The sequence below is a fragment of the Toxorhynchites rutilus genome, chromosome 1 (genome assembly GCF_029784135.1).
Source record: "Toxorhynchites rutilus septentrionalis strain SRP chromosome 1, ASM2978413v1, whole genome shotgun sequence".
In the NCBI taxonomy this organism is placed as follows: Eukaryota; Metazoa; Arthropoda; class Insecta; order Diptera; family Culicidae; genus Toxorhynchites; species Toxorhynchites rutilus.
The window spans coordinates 43,912,984-43,919,472 of NC_073744.1; the positions used below are offsets into that span (position 1 = coordinate 43,912,984).

General features: G+C 39.1%; 1 protein-coding gene across 7 annotated transcripts in view; it reads right to left on the reverse strand.

Annotated features, from left to right (window-relative positions):
* LOC129773568 (gamma-aminobutyric acid type B receptor subunit 2) overlaps positions 1-5,818 on the reverse strand; it is a 54,040-nt gene extending 48,222 nt beyond the window's left edge. For 2 of the 7 annotated variants that reach the window (XM_055777209.1, XM_055777193.1), the window contains exon 1: positions 5,064-5,812. The gene's annotated coding sequence lies outside the window, so the exon portion shown is untranslated. Of the gene's footprint in view, positions 1-5,050 lie in introns of all 7 variants that reach the window. The other 5 variants (XM_055777215.1, XM_055777224.1, XM_055777183.1 and 2 more) reach the window with 4 other exon arrangements.
* Between the last annotated feature and the right edge of the window lie 671 nt (positions 5,819-6,489).

Here is a 6,489-nt window from a genome sequence, read left to right on the forward strand (position 1 = left end):
GTGTGAGGTAAACTTTCGATGAAGAGGATGAAGTGCCATCTGGCATTTAACAACGTGAATAAATTCGTTCTGATTGAAAAACGAACTACGAATCAATTCTTTGGCATTGTTTGTATAAATATTCTCAGATTTTCGTCAAAAGTGATAGTTTTGTTCTTTATCGCAAATTATGAGACCCGTATTTTTCTATTTTTTGTTAGGGTGACCATTTCCATTTTAGGGTGGTCCAAAAAAACAATTTTTCCACATTTTTGCCAAAAATTACTTTTTCAAAAATTCATAATTTTTAAATTACTAGACCGATTCAGATGATCGATATATCAAATTAAAACCAATCACCTGGTCATTTTTAAAAAATACTATACCTGCAGAAAATTTGAATTCTTCTCTTGTTATTATTGATTGTATTCGATTTTTATTGTTTTCATAGAATCTAGGACGATACCAAGGTCCTTGATAGTCATAACAGGGTTTAAGGGGATATTGCGTATTTTATACGAAAATGTAACATTCTATTTGTCTCGCACCTTTCAGAGAAAATATCACCATTGAAGGAATATCGCATAATCGTCACTATTGGCTGTGTGAAACAATTTAAAATCGTTCGCGTATGCAAGTTTGTTACACTTTACGCAAAAATTTATATCATTGAGATAAAGCAGGAATATGTAAGGACCAAGATGACTTCCTTGAGGTACGCCCGAAAAGGAGATGAAATGGTGTCGCCGATTTTCACTGACATCACACGATCGGTAACATGTGAGTGTAACCAGTTTAAAAGAAAACTATGGAACCCAAGGCACCCGTGCACCCGTGGTCGAGTGGTTAGCGTCTCACATTATCACGCCGGGTGTTCGGGTTCGATTCCCGTTCTGGCCGGGGGATTTTTCGTCAGAGAAATTTCTTTAGACTTGCACTGTGGTCACACGTATTCTAGAGCTTGCCCCTCGGAATACATTCAAGGCGTGTTATTCGGCTTAAGAAATCTCAGCTAAGTATTAATAAATGACGCTAGTTAATGCACACGTTGAGACGGCAAAAGTTCCACAGAGAACGTTAACGCCATTCAAGAAGAGTTGATGTTTTGCGACAGCGATGGCATGATTAATTTTATTGAGAAATCTGTATAAACAGCAACGATTTGGTTACGAGACTGAAGAGAGCGGGCGATGAACGATGAGTACAACACCAGATTTGTGGAAGTAGACCTTTTGGGCATGAAACCGTGTTGTTGGTCGGAGATGTAACTACTGCAGACATGGGAGATACTATCCAAAACTATTATTTCAAGTAATCTGGAGATAATACAAAGGCAAGTGATACCTCTATAGTGGCTGACGTCCTTCTTAGTGCCTTTTTTAAAAACAGGGTGAACGAAAGATTTTTTCCAAGCCTTCTGGAAAACTCTGCAGCGTAGTGAGCGATTAAACAATAAACTTAGCGATGAAGAGAGACTGCTGGAACACTTTCTTTCATTAACGAAAACACCGCTGAATTGTTCTCGAAATAGCTCACAAATACTCTTTTTGTTTGATGCGTCCACATTGTTGCGTGTCATTACGGTAGGTAGTACTGACTCCTTCCTCTACACATCGACAAATCTCCAGAATTCTTGTGGGTTGTCTTTCAGATTACTCTGAATACGGTTCAGATAAGCTCCAAATAGCGCTCTGTTCAGTCGTTTATAGTTTTTGCTGATTTCAGAGTAACGGGTTTTTCCAAAGTACACAACGGAAATTGAAAAATTTCCTCAAAGTAAAACGTTTTTCCCTTTTCAAACGTTTCAAAAGAAAACGACGAGAATTGCAGGCCGTCTTCTTCGAGACGATTTGATTAATCGCATAGAATGTCAATATATAAAAAAGAAAGAAAAATATTGCCTTATCCACACGTACCGCGTGGATATGACAATATTTTCAAACATTCATTCAAGCTTTCATGTTTAAAATTCATTGAAAATATTGACAAAGGAACAGAGACTTCTTCATACTCAAAATACGGTACAAATTGATGAAAACACGCTTCAATCAAAAATGATCATGCTCATAAAAACAATATAAGAAGCTGTTAGCCAAATACAGTAACCAATACGATAACCTATTCATCCAAATATAACAAATTCCATTCAGCTAAATATTATTAGGTGTACCGGTAAGTTTCTTCGGGTTTACAACAGATTGTTATTCCAGTGAATCAAATTTACAGACATTCGTTTGAAAGCTACTGTCATTACGCGCCTTTTTCAGTATATGTCAAAAAGTTGAAGGGTAAAAAACATAGTTTTTTGCCACTTCGAATATGTCGAATTTCGTACCAACGAGAATGTTTTTGAGGGGAGTGTTACTTCATTACTTCAATATGAAGAAAAAAGCTACGGAAAGTCATCGCATTTTGGTGGAAGTTTATGGTGACTATGCTCCAACTGAGCGAACGTGCCAGACGTGGTTTGCACGGTTTAAAAGTGGTTATTTTGACTTGGAAGACGAAGAACGTTCCGAAGCGCCAAAAAAGTTTGAAGATAAAGAATTGGAGGCTTTACTCGATCAAGATCCGTCACAAACGCAACAAGAATTTGCAGATACACTTGGAGTAGCTCAGCAAACCATATCCGATCGATATAACAAAAGCAATGGGAATGATCCTAAAGATAGGACATTGGGTGCCGTATGAATTGAAGCCACGAGATGTCGAACTCCGTTTTTCACGAAATAAAAATGGTGGAAAAATTATTTTCTTAATGGTGTAGAAGTGAAATCGTATTTGTGTTGTTGGTACAATTGAGAAGTTCTTGAGTTGACAAGTATTCCTTTTACAATTACTTCTTAAAAGTACTCTGTAGTGAAATTAGTTTGTAGTGAAAAAGCCGCTGTTGACTCCGAATCATCCAGTAGCGTTACAAAACTAGTAATTTGTTGAGATTTTCTCGAATCAATTGTTGATAATTTGCAATCCAATCCAATCCCACCGTTTTTCTGCCATTTGACAAAGAAGAAAGTTGTTAACTACGGCTTTAGCCGTACTGCCCGGCTTAGCTCACCCCGGTATATAGATCTCTCAGGGTCGCCTTTGGCCCTCGGGAAGACTGTTTCGACCTGGTTTTAAGCGAATAGCAGAAAGCGGACACAATATGTTCTCTATGAAAAATGGACTGGCTTTGGTGATAGATGATGTAGATGTAGATTTATATTTTTTCGATGTTTGGGGTTAGTATGGAACCGCGATCGTTGGGGCCCTTTCGCTTGGTCCTTCGTGGTAGTTGTCGTCGCGCTGCTGTTCGTCGTTGCTGCTGGGAGGAGGGATTTTTAACTCACTATCTTTCCACAACTTATCATTCTCAACAAATTTCTCTTCCAACTTTTCAACTTCCTTGTCGTTTCCTGGCTCCGGACTAAGTGACCGAGTCTATTCCACGTCTCATTCCAAGTCAACTTTTCCTCCTCCATTCCAGTTCCTTTCCGCCTCCCATTTTCTCCCATTTCCTCCCATTCCTCTCATTCCTACCGGAAGGGCATCTGTCAAACATGACAGATGTCATTTTCGACTGAAGGTAAGCCACGTCGGAGCGATGTAAGATTAGTACTTTTACAAACATTTAATCTGGGTATTTACATTTAATGACAATTATACCAGTAAGAACAAAACAAAAATTAACTTACACACTAAACAGATATTATTTGACACAGACAACATATTCGTGACCGATAATAAAAAAATGATCGGTAACAAAGTGGAAAACTCATTATGAATTTATTCACAAACGTCGTCCAGAATGAAGTGAACAACGTTTGCAAATTTAACAGTATAAAATAAGAATATCGATGATCTGAATACCGCGATTCAAAATGTAATTCCTGAACAATAACATTCGATGAAATTAGTTGACTGTGTGAATAATCTGAAATTGAATTTTTCTTGGGAATGTGCAAATTATATCGGATTTTCATGCTTTTCGCCATATGTGACTGATTCGCGTGTTCGAAAGCTTCTATCTTAACGGCATAAAATGTTTCCTAACGAGAAACTCATCATAGTCGCTGTTTCTATGGATGCTGCAATGAATGCCAGTTTTGATTTCTAAATCCGTGTTTTTACTACTATTAACACCTTCCAGTATCAAAACGTGATGTGACAGAAAAATAAACCATGCCACAGATTAATAGCCATCCAACGATACCACGGGGAACAGTAAAAGAAGCCATGAAGTACATCTGAAGGACTCCATTTCGATCTAAAAAATAATCCTGATTACCTTACTCGACCTTACATTAGAAACGCTAACCAGGGGTTCTGTGGCCTGTTCGCTGTGTGGGATGCTACGTGATAGGACCTTGCATGGTTCATCTCACGATGGTGAAAAACATACGACGAAAGCTGTATGCTGAATTCTACAGCATCAACAACAACAAAAAACTAGGTGAAAGTGCAAAGCCCGTGGCAAAGACTGGCTTGCATCCAACGAACGAGGGTGTTGCTGTTTGTTTGCTGCATTTCTGCATTTCCCGGCTGATGGAACAATCACGAGGAACAAGTACAGATTGCGAAAATCGGTCACATCGCAAAACGCTACAAGACCGAAGGCGACGATGAAACGAACCAAATCCTCCAACGCCCACCCGTTTTTTTCCCAGGCACTACTTATCTAGATGTTCATCTGTTGCAGTCCTCACAGGTTTGTATGGTATCACCTCATGACTTTTTTTCTGAAGAGAAGTATTACGCGAATATTCCTCTAAGATACGGTATGAAATGTTTTCACATTTCAAATTTAACTAATAGCAAAGAAACTTATTTGTAAGAATCCAATTCCCATGCATTGTGAAACAACATAAATGTAGCTGCATCCTTGATTGCAATTAAAATGCAATATTATCCAATGTCAAAAACGGAACGCTTTCACCGTATTAATACCCATCCCTCACTGTAATACCGTATATGTCACTGAGTATTGCTGAAAGCCAATTAGTAACATAGCTGTAAAAGCACATTTAGTGTCGACCGAAGAGGCATGCAATCATTGATTTCGCACGATTTCTCACATATACACTGATACCTTATTTACGTACGTTGCTATTGAGGATTGTAAGTAATGCTACGAACGGATACATCTCGCGTTTTTTTTTTTTCAAACAGTTCTCTCTTTCTCTTTATCACTCGTCGAAAGGATCACTCTCCGCTCCTTGCTTCATTGATATTCGGCCTCGCTCTGGAAGGTTTCATCACTATGGGAGAGGAACTTCTGCACTACACCACCCTTTGGCAGCCAGCAGCAAGGAAAACCATCCTTATCAATAATTAAAGGAAGGATTTGATGGCTTACTACCACACCGTTCACTGGCCCACGTTTATTTTCCAACAATTGACGATCCGGAAATGCATCTGTTTTTCCACGAATATTCACACGAACACATACTAACTTTTTTCCAGAAGAGATTATTCGTTCAGCTTCCTTTCTTCTCACATTTTTGTATACCAAAAAACGGTGTATTATTCCACGCGAAGCATTACGTGAGCTTCATTTTCACCTTTGATTTTTTTCCAGAACACTGCCTTTTGCCTGTTAGTTTTTTCCCTGCCAACTCGCGAACATGCTGCCCTTTTCATACACATCCATCCGAAGATCCGGAGATCAAACTATTCCCACGGAAAGTTTTCACAACCCGTCAACAAATATGTTACATTTCAACACTCCCTCCCTAGTACAAAAGAACGGATGAAACGGTCCTTAGCTCATGACTATTCAGAACCACACACTTCAATTGATTAGAAAACTCCTGCGAGATGAGACGGAAATTTTGCGTGCTGGCTACAATGATGGCTCGAAACCGAATGAACCGAAGGCTGTGGGTTTTTCTCGTCTCTTGCCACTGGGAGTAACACGAGTGAGAGAGAGAACCTACAGGTTTGGCTTGGGGGAAATTTCATGCAAAAATAAACACACGTAAGTGGAGGAAACCACTCTCCCCTTCCGATGGGAGAGATGATCTTCGAAAAATGTGCACAGAACATGCCATGCCACGTGCAAAACAATATGGGGTTGCAGTGTACTTTACTGGTATGCATGGGGCTAACATTATCATCTACTGGCACGAGAGAATCAGCCTTGCGCTGTTTCATTGCTGTTCACTGTAAGTCCTAATTATCCGACGGATTAGAATTATTATCAATAGCCGAGCTCCGAATCCAAATTTTGGATCTAAAGTGTAACGTGCTCAGAAAAATGGCCAGAGATGTACAGTAAAATGTGCTTACATCTAAACAAAACAACCAACTGCTATTGCTACAAACAACAACATTTCAATGACATATATTGCAGAGATGTACTATATTCATCTTGTTTGAATCTGTCACCTTTCACTTTGATGACTGCCTGAGGAATTTGCTCCCAAAAATTTAGCGAAACACCTTGAATTGGTTCATATTAAGCTCCTTCGTACTTTTTATGTGTTGCAGCATATAACGCCACACGGAGAAGTCAGGTGAAGATGCTGG